The sequence below is a fragment of the Dasypus novemcinctus genome, chromosome 4 (assembly GCF_030445035.2).
Source record: "Dasypus novemcinctus isolate mDasNov1 chromosome 4, mDasNov1.1.hap2, whole genome shotgun sequence".
Classification (NCBI taxonomy): domain Eukaryota; kingdom Metazoa; phylum Chordata; class Mammalia; order Cingulata; family Dasypodidae; genus Dasypus; species Dasypus novemcinctus.
Genome location: NC_080676.1, coordinates 156,387,181 through 156,401,735, shown reverse-complemented (window position 1 = coordinate 156,401,735; position 14,555 = coordinate 156,387,181). Strand labels below are relative to the sequence as shown.

The 14,555-nt window shown below is 43.3% G+C and overlaps 1 pseudogene; it reads left to right on the top strand.

The window, feature by feature from the left end:
• Positions 1–13,717: 13,717 nt before the first annotated feature.
• On the top strand, positions 13,718–14,295 carry LOC101420794 (S-phase kinase-associated protein 1 pseudogene; annotated as a pseudogene).
• The last annotated feature ends 260 nt before the right edge of the window (positions 14,296–14,555 follow it).

Sequence of the window (14,555 nt, the reverse complement as noted above, 5' to 3'; positions counted from 1 at the left end):
TACAGATTACAAGTCCCCAGTCTACTTGCACGCTGGTCCAGGCAGGGAGAGAAAGGGCAGTGCTAGGGCAAAAAGGCAGTAGCTATTTCTTTTAAAAAGGCTATTATTGTATGCCTGGCACTCTATTAGGAGATTTACATATTTAATTTAATCCTCAAAAATGTACTGCAAGGTATTTATTAGAATTAGAATCCTCATGTGATAGTTGCAGTGTCCAAAGTACAGAGGGTGACCCTATTTGTTATGTTGTACTATAAGCAAGTGGCAGAGCTGGGAATTGAATCCACTTCTTTATCATTCCAAAGGCAGTGCTCTTTACGCTCTCCCACTCCTCCTCAGTAAAGGTGACCATTCACTGGACAGGTCGAACCCACAGGCCCAATCCCTATGGCACTGTGTCTTCAGTGACAGCCAACTATGTCCGTTCTGCTGTGCCCAGTTACTTGCCCTTTCAAGTTTTGGATTAAGCCAGCTCAGATGCCTGATTCTGAAGGGAAAATAAGAGCAGAAGAGGTCTCTGTCTGAGCTGCCCTTTGGAGAAACCTACTACCTATAGTATGTGTAAGGTTTTGGAATCCCAGAAATCTGTAAACGATGGTTTCTAAGGTCACACCACTCATGGAGTTTAAAAGAGGTCCACACTAGTATACCCAACCCAATTTTTCTTACAAATATGGGATCTCGACCCAAAGAAACTTTTCTCCTTATTATTCGTGGGCTTAGTTACTATGTGGCAGCTGCCCTTATTCCTCTGATACCTGGGAAGTTGCCCGTGGGGACTTTGCCAGTTCTCTCCAAATCTACCGGTGAGCCTCGACAATCCCATCAGGTTCTGCTGCCCCTCCTGTGGGCACAACCTCCCCTCCTCGGCTCCCTACTGCTTCCCTTGAATGTTGTCCCCTCTGCTTGTGCTGATGGTGCAGTTGGAACCCTTAGCTGCCACAGCTGTGTGTCTTCTGTGGCGGGATGGAGAGAATTCCTCTTTTCACCTGGTCTCATACTTCATTGGTGGTAGCTGAAGCAATGCTGCCCTTGCCTCAGTGCCTTAGACAGATCTTTTAGTGAAAAAAACCCAACGCTCCATTTTCAGTTATAGTATCTCTACATGGCGGGTAGGGCTGGGCTGAGCTCAGGAGACAAACTGAGCCCAAAGGTCCACTAAGAGTCACTTCTTCACTGATGACTGAGGGTTGGTTATCGAGTCATCTTCCTGGAAGTTCTTTGTTTGCTTATTATCATAGATTCCTGGTGGCTCTCCAGTACTTCAGTTATACTCACATGCTCCTTTCTGTGCTGGGAGCCAAGAATAGCAAAAAATATACCATAAATTGTTTTCTGAACAGAGGGAAAGGTGGACTAAATGGTTGGATGGCTATACTAGTTTTGGTGCCTTCACTGGAGGTCTTCTATGGCAATTCTCCAGCTGATTACCGCTTATAGCCATCCAGTCTCCATTTGACCAAGCTAATTTTATTGTGAAAAACACTATTACTTGTGTATGTGGCAATGTAAAACTCCTGAGAAGGAGATTACATGAATGAGGAACTGCTGATCAGATAAGCCAGGAGGAGAAGTCCCCGGGAAGGAATGCCCTGTTCCACTCTAAACAGAAGTCTTGGCTTACCTGGAAGCTATGTGTTTGTTCACGGTCTTAGTTCATAATTTGGGACCCAGTTCCATTTATTACAGTTCTTATAAGTTTGTTTGACTTCCTCCTCTTGCCTCCTGGCAAGAATTGCCTGGCTGGGATGGAAAGGTTCTGGTGGGAAAAGCCAGACCTTATTAATGAGCTTGCTCAGAAGCTGGCATTTAGGTCAAGCCTGATAATACTATCTAACCCTAAAAATGCATCTAGGAAGGTCTGCAGCTAAAGATCTGAGTGTATTTAACGAAGCAAGATTTAGGGATTGATTTCCTAGGAGTGTTCTATAATTAGAATGACCTCTAATATCATGGCTCTATGTTACAGAACATTCTTTTTTAAGGGAAGAAAAGTCCTTTCCTTATGCATTGTAGGATTCATTTCCTAGAAGATCCTTACATGGATGTCTAACTGGGTACAGATGGAACACCTTGTTGTTGGTTCTTTACTTCTTTTTGTTGTGTTAATAAAGCTACAAGGGAAAATGGGGATTCTTGCAAATATTAAGAAAAGGGATTGGGCCAGGATCTTTTCCCTTAAAGCAGTCTGGTGAATCTTCCCCTCACACATGAGTCAACAAACATCTATTTGAAATATGATAGCCCAAAATCTAAATCTCCCTGCTGCTGCTCTGGTCTCCAGCCACTGCTGGTGAGGGATCTGAGATTCTCCAGGGTGCTTTCCTTTAGTGCACTCAGGGCTTTAGATTTGGGTAGATTTTATAACTACTTTCTATCTTTCCTGCTGCTGAAATCACATGGCATCATTTATTAAAGTTATATCATTTATTTATTTATTAAAAAAAGAGATTTATTTCTTTATTTATATTCTCTCCCCTCCCCCCTCAGCTATCTGCTCTTGGTGTCCATTCGCTGTGTATTCTTCTGTGTCCACTTCTATTCTTGTAAGCGGCACAGGAATCTCTATCTCTTTTTATTGCATCATCTTGCTGTTTCAGCTCTCCGTGTGTGCTGTGCCACTCCTGTGCAGGCTGGACTTTCTTTCGCGCTGGGTGGCTCTCCTTACAGGGCACATTCCTTGTGCGTGGGGCTTCCCTATGCAGGGGACACCCCTGCGTGGCACGGCACTCCTTGCATGCATCAGCACTGCATGTGGGCCAGCTCTACATGGGTCAAGGAGGTCCTGGGTTTGAACTGTGGACCTCCCATGTGGTAGGCAGATGCTCTGTCCATTGAGCCAAGTCCACTTCCCTATATCATTTATTTTTGCAAATATATATATGCTTATTTTGAAAGAGCCTTTTATCCCCCATTTGGATAAAAAAACTTTCAGAAACTGGTTTAGCTATTCTTGTTATAGCTCTCTTGGAAAGGTGAAATTGATAGTTTCATAAGGGAAAAAACAAGGAGAAGAAGAAGAAGGAGAAAAAGAAGAAAGGAAAGGAAAGAAAAGAAAGGAAAAGAAAAACTGGTGCTCCATTCCTTGTCTGAAAAGGGACTATACTAAGGGATTCTTCTGGCTCAACAGGTTGGTGGGTTGTTCGGCTGTGTGACCTACGACTGAACAGTCTGTGGAAGCTTGGCCAGTTTTAGGGGCATCCTAAAGGTGTGAATCTGCTCCAGGATTTTCCCGGGCCTTTGCTTTACGTGAAGCAGTGTTGGTTGGCCCGTTGGTGGTGGTGGTGATGATGGTGATGTAGATAAGGTGTTAGCTGGTTCAGGTGCAGTCACCTGGCGTTCTCAGGAATACCTGTGATCGAAGGCCATGAATGCCTCTCTAGGGTCACAGTGGCCTGAATCCACTTTCCACCTGGGTCCAGCCAGTCTCTGGGGATCTCTACTGGCCTGGGTTCATGGGTGGATGGACAAGCAAACGGCAAGTTACAGGATCATAAGCTGTAAGTCATAAGGCTTTCCAGGTCTAATCCAAGACTTCATTTTCTTAAGGAGTAGATGGGGGTTGAGGTAGGAGGAGAGTCTTAGTTCACTGAAAGCTGCTGGGAGCAATATAGCAGAAATACATTGACTTTTAAAATGGGCATTTATTAGGTTGCAAGCTTACAGGTCTGAGGTTGTAAAAATGTCCAAATCAAGGCATCATCAAAGATGCTTCTCACTGTAGGTCAGTTGCTGGCAATCCAGGACTCTTGCCACATGCCAAGGCACAATGTCAGCTTTCCCAGTCTTTGCCTTCTCTTCCAGGCTCACTTTTTCACCCTGTTCAGCTCTGGGTGATCAGGTTCATGGTGGTTTCTTCTTGACTCTTGTCTCTCCCTTCTCCTGTCGGCCTCATTGCTGGTTCTGCTTTGGGCTGCTCCATCTGTGGCTTTTCTCTCTCCTGGTGTATTTTCAGCCAAAGAGGTGCTGATGCAAAGTACCAGAAATCTGCTGGCTTTTATTAAGGTTTATGTATTTGGAGTAGAAGCTTACAGGCTCAAGGCCATAAAGCATAAGTTACTTCCCTCACCAAAGTCTGTTGCCATGTACTGGAGCAAGATGGCTGCAGGTCTCTGCGAGAGTTCAGCCTTCCTTTTCCTCCTAGGGGTCCATGGTCCCAGCTCCTTCTGGTCTGGTTTGGGGTTCATTTCTTTCTGGGTTCAACTGCTCTGTTCTCTCCAGAAGGTCAGTTGTAGACTATCAGGCCTTCTTTCTTCCCAAGACCTCTGCTGTGTCTATGGAGCCATCTCTATTCCTCTGTGTTCTTTTCCTGTGTATTTACTTCCTGGGGCTCTAGCATCAAACTTTCTCTTCTGCTATGTCATTTTCTCTCTGAGTCCCTGCCCACTAAGGTGATGGGAACTCAACATCCTACTGAAGTGGCCCAGTCAAAGCCCTAATTATAATTTAATCAAGTAAATCGAAACCTCTGAAATTAATACAATCTAATATGCCCAGAGGAACAGATCAGTTTATAAACATAGTCCTATTTTTGGAATTCCTATTTTTGGAATTCATAAACAATGACAAACTACTATACCTGGGCTCTTTGATTTCTGAAGACTTCTCTCTGTCACTGTGGCTTTTTCCCCTGTGTCTGTGGCTTTATTCCTCCATTTATAAAAAACTCCAGAAAGAGGATTAAGACCCACACTGGGTCATGCCCCACTGGAGCAATCTAATCAAATGATCCTTAACTGATTGATCTAATCTAATCAAAGCTTCACAATAGGTTCAATTTAAGAACATAACTCTCTGGGGTCCACATGAAAGAGTCAAAACAACAGAAGGAAGAACTTGATCTGGCCATAGAACAAAGGACAGTTGAATGAAGTTTGGAATCCAAGGGTCCTGACTCATGGTTTGGGTCACTGCTACGGAAAAGGTTGCCAAACGATGATGCATCCTAATCATTTGGGTCCTTGTTAACCATGAGGATTCTTGGGCTTCCCCCAGAGATTCTGATTTTAATGAATACTCTAGGTCATCACTATTTAACAGTCATGTAATACAAGCTACATAGGTAACTTAAACTTATCTGATGGCCACATTAAAAAAGTAAAAAGAAGCAAAATTTTATTAACATATTTTATTTAATCCAAAAGAGCCAAAGTATTATTGTTTTAATATAATCTGTATAAAAAGTTATTAATGAGATTTTTTACATGCTAGCTCATCTCCATTTGATTAGCCACATTTCAAGTGCTCAGATGTCACATGGGGCTGGTGGTTTCCTCATGGAACACTGCAGGTCTAGGTTCATACTTACCCTATGCAGTATAGACAAATGAGCCACAACTGTTCCTTCTCCACCCCAAGAGTAAGAAAAAGACAGTGTTGTCAAGTTCAATGTCAAGTGTGCTCTCATGCAAACCTTGTTCCAGGCACCAGTACATTAAGGGATACAGATATGTTCACAGTGTGATAAAGGTTTCCACTGGCCATTGGATGACACATATCTTTTTTTTTTAAGTATTTTTTTAAAATTTTCTTTTTTTTAAAAAGACATAGATCACACAAAATGTTACATGAAGGATTGCCCTTATGCACAACTGAGCAGAATCTAAGAGACAGATGAAGTAGATACAATCCCAGGTATTGGTTCCTTTGAGGGCTAAAGAGACCCACGGGCTCTATGGTCATGGCAGATGGGGTTCACTGCCATGTCAGATGGCCTTTCTTTGGAGCTGGTGTTTCTGTGTGATGAAACTGGATTCAGATGGAATCTCTTTTCATTAGACTTTCATGCTACTTTACTGGAATTGTAGTTGGTGTTGGGGTTTAAGATATATTTAGGGGATTTGAATCTCTGCATTGACAATATGATAGCCAGGCCCTGAGCCTCAACAGACTTCATCTCCTACAATCTGATTTATTGGACTCACCTCACTCAGCTAAGATGGAGTTGAAGAAGGACAACCACCACACCATGGAGCCTAGAGTGCCTACAACTGAAAGGAGGAGGATTGCATCCAGTATCCATGTGGAATCTGAGTCTCCTCTTGACATAGAGATGCCACGGACATAACCAATCCAAGGTCCACAGAGAAAAGGTGGCATTGGAGTGGAGTGGGAAAAGTGGACATGGTGACTGATATGGGTATGGGGAATGGCAGGAAGAGATGAGATGTGGAGGCGCCTTTGGGACTTAGAGCTGCCCTGGATGGTGCTGCAGGGGCAATCACCGGACACTGTAAATCCTCCCAGGGCCCACTGGATGGAATGTGGGAGAGCATGGGCCATGATGTGGACCATTGACCATGAGGTGCAGAGATGCCCGGAGATGTACTTACCAAATGCAATGGATGTATCATGATGATGGGAGTGAGTGTTACTGGGGGGGGGAGTGGTGGGGTGGGGGTAGTAGGGTTGAATGGGACTTCATATTGTTTTTTTAATGTAATATTTTTACATAATCAATTAAAAAAAAGTTCTATACATAAAAAAAATATATATATAAGAGGTTCCCATATACCCCACTCCCCCCCATACTTCTTACACATCAAAACCTCTTTCATCAGTATGGCACATTCATTGCATTTGATGAATACATTTTGGAGCACTGCTACACAGCATGGATTATAGTTTACATCATAATTTACACTCTCCCCCAGTCCATTCAGTGGGTTATGGCAGGATATATGATGTTCTGCATCTGTCCCTGCAGTCATTCAGGACAACTCCAAGTTCCAAATATGCCCCCATATCACACCTCTTCTTCCCTCTCCCTGCCCTCAGCTACTCCCAAGGCCATGGTCTCCATATCAATGATACAATTTCTTCCATTGCTAGAGTCAAAATAATTCTATAGTAGAATACCAGTAAGTCCACTCTAATCCACATTTTATTCCTCCATCCTGAGGACCCTGTGATGACACGTATCTTGAGACCACATGCGCCTCAGGCCCAGCGAGCATGTGTTTGCACACGTAGCCAATTGTATACAGGACAACTCTATGTGCTCACCAAAGTATTTGAATGGAATTTTCAACCAGAAGCAGCTGAAACTTTTTCCAACTTACTTTGGTAAATGCAGTTGGGGGATTTTTGCACATGAATCAACTGGCTTAGCTTGAAAAACCCTCTCTGTGCTGTCTGTGGCCTGTCTCAAGCTCACAAAGGTGCTCTGTGTGTGTTTGCAGGGGGAAGGGAAGCGGAGGTGCAGGCAAGTTCAAGGTAAACTTTTCTGAAAAAAATGCAGCACTGGGGAACTAGGGCGGAAATGCAGGAAGGGTCCCCTTTCTGATTTTCCATCCTCTCCCACCAGAAGTGTTTTTCAAAGGGCTCGAAGTAGAAAAACATTTTGATAAAAATGAAGGAAAGAAAAAAAGCACTGTTAGAAGGAAACAGGGCATGTTGTGCATGATCTTTTTGTGGAGGGATGTATGTGTTATGTAGTTTACTTTAGTGGTGTCTGAGTTTGCCAGAGCTGCTATCATAAATACCACCACCTGGTTTGGCGCAGCAGCAGGGATTTATTGGCTCATGATTTTTAGAAGCTCAAAGTCCAAAATCAAGATACCAGCAAGTCTTGCTTTCTTCCTGATATCTGTAGTATTCTGGTGCTGGCTGCTGGCAATCTTTGGGATTCCTCGCCTTGAACCCCTGCTTCCTGTTATATAGCATTGTCCTTTCCTTCCTATTCCAGGTTCCTGCTGACTTCCAGCTTCTCCCAGTGGCATTCTCTTTATAAGGTCTCCACTAATCTGGATTAAGACCCCTTTTCATTTAGTTGGGCTTCACTTTAACAGGACACTCAGCTAGGAGCAGAGCTGGGATTCAATTCCAGGTGGATCCTTAGTTCTTACTGGAAAGACCACAACCTGTTATGCTTAAATGTCCTCCCATCCAACCACCTGACATAGCAGAAATCTTCTCTTTGAACTTCTGCCAGCTAGTCATCCCACTCCTGCTTTAATGCATCTAGCAATGGGAAGCTCATTATTTTGCTGGCACCTCATGCCTTTTATGAAGTACTCCAGTGACTGGGAAATTCTTCTTTAAATGATGTCTACCTCCTACGTTCAGCAAAACTTGAATTCTGTTCTGGGATGGAGACTTCTGCAAACTCAATGAGCTAAAATTACAAATGATGGAACTTTGATCTTTGAATGCATATTAATGTAACTAGTGATTAATTATTTTCAAAGACTAGGTATAAGGATACCATTGTTTAAATCTGTGTCTCATTGTTCTTTTTCATCTGCCTTATGTCCAACCAATTGAACTACTTATTCATTGTCCCTGTTAACATATCTCAAGATGTTCCATCTCCATGTCTTTGCTCCTGCTTCCAGGAGACTGTCCTTCACTTCTTCCTGTTCATAACCAAATGCTGTTCCTTCTTTGAACCTCAGCTCTTTCTTGCCATGATATTTATTCTAGTAAGGAAAGAAGTTATTACCAATGAGAGCCAAATGATTGCTCAGCTAGGAAGGATCAAAGAACAGAAGGAGATTTTTTTTTCCTTTTACACCCATGGTAAATAGTAATGCTGGTTTTAGCATCTCTGTTGGGTTGGAGGTGATCAGGAGTCATTCACTCAAAGTCTAGAGTGACTTTGGGCAACTCTCTTAACCTACTTGATCTGGTTTCCCCATCAGCAAAACGAAGAGCTTGAGTCGGTGGATCTTCCTGATCAAGGATGCTTCCTGATCAAGTTCCCTGGACAGCTTTTCCAAAATGCCCATGACCATCGGTCCCATGAGTTCCTGTACCTTCTGTGAATGGAATTCTCTGACAGTTTGTGAGGAGGATGAGGATAGCCATGTGGTCAGACAGGAACTGAGACTTAGGAATAAGGGCTGTTGCTGGGAAAGGAAGGTGAGCATGCACTGCAGAATTCTGGGAGAGGCCAGAGGCCATGGAACAAAGGCCACAGTGCCATGGCTCCCCTTGGAGGCTAAGGGTGAATGTTGGGGAGGTGTGAAGGTGGACCATCAAGGCAGAAGCTGGGGAATGGGAAGTGTGGAGGGCAGACCATGAGGGGAGAAGCTCAGGGCACTGGAGTCCTGCAGAGCTTCTGGCAGATGGTGTCAGAAAGTGCCTGAAAGTGCTCCTATCTTTTTCGGTTTTGAAACACCTTGAGGCATTTTACTAATAACATCCTGCATTCCCCATTTGGGGAGTCACACTTTACCAAGCGCTAGGCTCTTTCTTAGCATCATCCCGCAACTTTGGATTCTGTGTCTTGGTACTTTAACATTCACTAAGTTGTGCCAGAGCCTAGTTTCAGCCTGACATGACCTCCAAAGTGAAACAGTGATGGAACAGACTGGAAGTGGGAGATGGATGTGAACATCAGTGCCTGCAGATTCTGGTGAGGTGCCTTTCATACTGGGGGCTATTTCCAAATGGGGTGGGTCCTGCAATCACTACCAAGGCCCAAACAGCTGAAATGACCCATCTCTACCTCCATTGTACTTTGCTTCTCTTTCCTTCAGTCAGACTCCTGGGCTCCTGATGGCCAGGATGAGGAAAAAGAAGGGACAGGTACAGGAACAATTTGCATCTTGTCTGCAAATGGGCTCCATTCCCTCTCTGAACCTTTGAATGCCATGTGCCTCAATCTCCTTTGGAGGAAATGAGATATGACTTGTAGATATGTGTTGAAAAATTAAGAATGTTACATAAACCCAAGGATTATTATTTTGCCTGATTGGTGTTAGTTTCTTAGAAATTCTTGACTTTTCCTCATTATTGTGATACTACTCTTAAAGAATAAGTCAGAGGTTCTCATACCATTTAATTCCTGCTGAGGACTGCCAACTCCTCCACAGTCAGCATCTAAATGAAAGACTCTAGAAAAATGATGATCAAGAGCTTACAATGGTTGGAGATGTATCCTATGCCAGGGCTCAGAAAAGACTGAGGAAGAAGAGGGACTTTTGGCTCATTGGGATGAGCACCCTGTCATGCATGGAATCATGTGTCAGGGGAAGAGCCCAGATGTTCGAATTGGCCAGCTGGGTCTATAGCCCAGCTTCATCATTGCTGCATGACTTTGAGCTTCACCATTAGCTGTGTGACCTTGAGCAAGTGACTTAAGCTCTCTGGCTTCAGTTTCTTTGTCTGGGTAAAGGGGAGAGGAATAGTATCTAACTATAAGTTCTATGAAGATTAAAGGGGTGGAACAGGTATTATCTTTAAAATAATTTAGCAAGTGCCAACTCTTCTTATCATTAGTAAAAGAATGGTTTACAGTAGTTGCACATGCAGTTTCTGAGTCCCATGTGGGATGCTGACTATGTCAGCCTGTTTGTTCCACACAACCACATTGTGCGGGTAGAGATATCATCCCCATTTTACCCAGGAGGAAACAGAGGCCTGAGAGATGAAGATTCTTGCTATGCTAGTAAGTGTCAGAGCTGGGATTTCTTTTTTTTAAATCCATAACAATTTACCATTCATCACTCTTTTGGTGTAAGGTTACCAAAAATATTTTAAATAATTGATTAATATAATCTGTATGTTCATAACACTTCTATATAGTGTGAGGAAAATGCAGAAGGAGGATTCCTTGGCAGCCCTGAATGTTTGGGAGCCTGGCTTGTCAGCTCTCCCAGAACTTCTGTTGCTCAGCTCCTTTCCTGTAATCCTAACCACCCGCTGGACAGCTCCATGTGGGTTTCCACAGATACTCCAGCATCCCAAATGGATCTCATTGCCTTCCTCCAGAACCTTCTCCTCCTTCCATGGTCACTCTTTCATATTAATGGCCTCACAACCCTCCCCTTCAGGTGGATGGACATTTTGGTGCCATCTTTGACTCATCATGCTCTCCTATTCTTAAAATTGATAGCCAAGTTTTAGGATTAACCTCCACAGAAACTCTTGATGCTGCCTCTTCCCATCTTCACTGCTGCCATCTTAGGTGAGGCTGATGTTAGTTAGGGCATGTGAAACTGCCTTAACAAATAGATCCTAAAGTGTAAAATGACACAAAACCAATGGAAGTACTAGGGGATTAAAGTGGCCCTCAGGGGAAGTGGACTTGGCCCAGGGGTTAGGGTGCCTGTCTACCACATGGGAGGTCCGCGGTTCAAACCCTGGGCCTCCTTGACCCATGTGGAGCTGGCCCATGTGCAGTGCTGATGCGCATAAGGAGTGCCGTGCCACGCAGGGGTGTCCCCTGCGTAGGGGAGCTCCATGTGCTAGGAGTGTGCCCTGTAAGGAAAGCCACCCAGCGTGAAAGGAAGTGCAGCCTGCCCAAGAATGGTGCTGCACACAGAGAGAGCTGACAGAAGATGATGCAACAAAAAGAAACACAGATTCCTGTGCCGCTGACAACAAAAGAAGTGGACAAAGAAGACAACACAGCAAATAGACACAGAGAACAGACAACTGGGGCGGGGGGGGGGGGGGGAGGTGGGGGTGGGAAGGGAAGGGAAAAGAAATAAATTAATAAATAAATCTTAAAAAAAAAAAAGTGGTCCTCAGGGTGGCCTGTTCACTCAGCCAGCCATTCCAGGATTCAGCCTTATGGAGGGTCAGGTGTCTTCACCTGTCTTGGCACTGTAATGGGCAGGTCTGGCAGGTGAGCACATCATGCTGGCTCACGTTTCCTCATGGCCACACACAACTGCAAGAGAGGCAGGCTGGGAAATGAGGCCCAACTGCAATTCCAACTTCAGTCACAAGGCCCTTCTCATTGATTGACTGGGTTTTTGCAGTGGCTTCTCAATTGGTCTCCTTATCTAGGCTCAACATCCAATCCATGGTCCACAATGTTTCCAGATTGAACTTCTAGGACGTCAATGTGGCAGACTTCCTGTTGCCTTCAGAACAATTCCTTAAAATGACACTCAAAGGCCTTCATGGTCTGAGCTCAGTCTAACTTTCCAGCTTATCTCCTTCCTACTCTGACACTCAAGTAGACTCTGCCCAACCCCAGTAAGTCCCATGCTCCTTCTTGAGCATTCCACACATTCACCAACCTATGCCTTTGCCCTGGTTGGGGCACCCTGCCTCACCACTAACAATCTAAGCTCTGATCATCTTTTAAGGCCATGTTCAAAGGACATCTTTTTTCTGATGTCCCCAAGGTTCTCTTCAGTTGAAAAGGTTTCTTCTCTCCTCTTGGTTCTACCTGCTCACACTTCTATCATTTCTATCAACTCATTTTTTCTATTGTAGCTGCTTGTGTGCTTGTTGATTCCTTCTTCAGATAGAAAGCTCCTTTTATACAGGATAAATCCAAACTCCTTGGTGTGGTGCACCAAAGCTTTCATAATCTACTTTTAACAGATATTTCTAGGTTTCATTTTTGTCACTCTTTCCTATTGCCTGTTTGGCCATCTTGAAATGTCCATGTCTCTACCCACATATGTCCTTTGATGTTTATATGGCTTTGCCTATGCTGGCTTCTCCACTTGGAACGCCCGACATGGGATGGAATGCCCAATCTTCACCATCCACTAAATGAGTGATCACATCCTATCCTGTGTTTCCTGGGATACCTTCTAAAACAGATGTCTACTCCTCTGTTACAGCCTGTCCATCACTCCTAACAGATGTGAATTCCTGGAGAACAAGTACTTTTTTATTGTTTGTCTGGAGCCTCAATGCAAGCACAATGCTTGGTGCACAGTAGCTATTAAGTAAGCATTTCTTGAATGGATGTGTCCGCCTATTGAGTTACTCAGGTGCTGCTTTCCCTCACCTCTGGAGTTCTGTGCAGACTGACCAGTCTGGATCTAATGGTAGTGCCATCAGTATTCCTTGGAACGATCAGTTTCTTTTTTTATCATTTGATGTCCCTACTACACTGGCGGAATGAAGAACACTTTTTAATGTGTTAAAGAGGATAGATAAGGGTGGGTAAAAGTTTGGGAAAACCCAACACACATAATGAAATACCATAATGAAAGATGAAGAGAAGCCTAGGAAAATACATGTCAGAAATGAAGTTCACATTCTTGAACTCTCTCTTCTTTTTGAAAGAATTGAAACTTCTCCAAAGAGTATAGCCTTAAGAAACTTGGCTCAGGTGTATTTAATTTTCCAGAACACTGTACTGATGGTTATCATCTGGGAGCATGAATTCTTAACCCTTAGGCTGACACCTACTGTTTATTAACCACCCTGAAAACGTTAGGGTTTTTGCCAAGGCAAGAAAATGTCAGAAGGGTAAAGATTGAGAATTAGAAGAAAAGAGCTTTGTGTTGGCTTGGAGCTGTTTCAGGTGGAGGGGATGGGGCAATAAAGGTGGGGTATTCAGAACGGGTAATGGAAGGTTGGATGCATGACAATGCCATGAGTGTTTCATGGGATTAGGTTCTTGAACATTTCTCGAGATGTCGGATGCACAAAATCATGTGAGCTGAGACAAGAGAAGCCAAACCCGTGCCCATTTTGTACTTTATATAAAGTATAAAATATAAAGTTTAGAGTTCTGTTCTACTCAAAATGCCAAGTTAGAATAGCACATATACTGCTTTAAAGTGGAAGTTGTACTAAATAAAAATAAACAACAACAAACTTTCAACTCTAGAGCTGAAACGAACTGAAAGGGCTTCCTTGGAGGGAGCCAGTTTTTCTTCAGTAGAGTTTTTCTCTTGCATTTTTAAATTCATATTTCATCAAGATGCTTCATGAAAGCCTTATTTTCCACTTCTGTATCCGTGTGAGAAAAATGTTAATTTCATATTTTTGTTTTTACAAGTGAACAATTACCAAAATGGGAAAACAGAGTGGCCTTGTTCTCCACCTTTTCCTTCTTGTAGTACTGATGCCTTCCCGCTCTCATCAGCCTCCCGTCTACCATCTCTTTGGACCAAACGCTATATCTTCAACTGAGTTGCAGAGTTCTGATGGAGAGATATTTGAAGTTGATGTGGAAATTACCAAACAATCTGCACCTATAAAGACCATGTTGGAAGATTTGGGAATGGATGATAAAGGAGATGACCCAGTTCCTCCACCAAATGTTAATGCAGTGATATTAAACAGGTCATTCATGGGTGCATCCCCCACAAAGATGACCCTCCTCCTCCTGAGGAAGATGAGAACAAAGGAAAACAAAGAGACAGTATCCCTGTTTGGGATCAAGAATTCCTGAAAGTTGACCAGGGAACACTTTCTGAACTCATTCTGGCTGTAAACTACTTAGACGTCAAGAGTTTGCTTGAATTTACCAATACAATCAAGGGGAAAACTCCTGAGGAGATTCTCAAGACCATCAATATCAAAAACCATTTTACTGAGGAGTAGGAAGTCCAGGTGCACAAAGAGAACCAGTGGTGTGAAGAGAAGTGAAGAGCTGTGCCTGACATTGTAACACTGTAAGGATTGTTTCAAATACTAGTTGAACTGCCGTGCGTATAACAGTTAATATTAGACAAACAGACAAATACAGCAGCAAATCAATTGTATTAGCTGAATATTGTCCTCATTGCATGTATAGTTTGAGTATAGATTCCTAATCTATGGCTGAGTTTGTTCTAGCATGATCAAAAGTTTCTTTTTTCTTTGCTCTGAATAAAACTGAACTGTGAGATTTCTATTAAAAAATGGTA